The sequence below is a fragment of the Meleagris gallopavo genome, chromosome 16 (genome assembly GCF_905368555.1).
Source record: "Meleagris gallopavo chromosome 16, MGAL_WU_HG_1.1, whole genome shotgun sequence".
Taxonomy (NCBI): domain Eukaryota; kingdom Metazoa; phylum Chordata; class Aves; order Galliformes; family Phasianidae; genus Meleagris; species Meleagris gallopavo.
Genome location: NC_139419.1, coordinates 14,939,118 through 14,939,653, shown reverse-complemented (window position 1 = coordinate 14,939,653; position 536 = coordinate 14,939,118).

The window sequence follows — 536 nt, the reverse complement described above, 5'->3', positions numbered from 1 at the left end:
CTAGAACTCTTGCTACTTTTATTTGTTATCCATAGTTTTCCAAGCAGGAATCCTGGCTGCTGACTAAACCCATGCAGGGAGGTGCCTACCCTGTTCTTAAGTGCATTGGAATTAAAATGGCCTGGTTTATTTGCTCAGATTGCAGTGCACAAGGTATGTGCAAGGTGCTGGATGTGAGCAGTCTTACAGAAGAGGGGCTGTGTGGAGGGATGAGCGCGGCAGTGCAGGCAGTCACCATTCCCTTCAGCAGCACTGCGGGGAGGGTCGGACTGCCGTTTTTGTAGCAGCAATGACAGAGAGCTCAGCGTGGTTATCCCAGTTTGAAAAGGGCCGCCGAGCTCATTGGGTGTGGATACAGTACCTTTCTAAAATAAAATAAATAAATGGCTGCGTTCATCTTGCTTAGTAAGATTTCATTTGAGGAATTTTGGAGGCTTTAAATTGTAGGTATGAAAAAACCTGAAGTGAGCACCATTATGCACACTGCCTGGCACTGCCATGGGCTGAGCTGCCCTTTCCCTGCCATTGCTCCCATC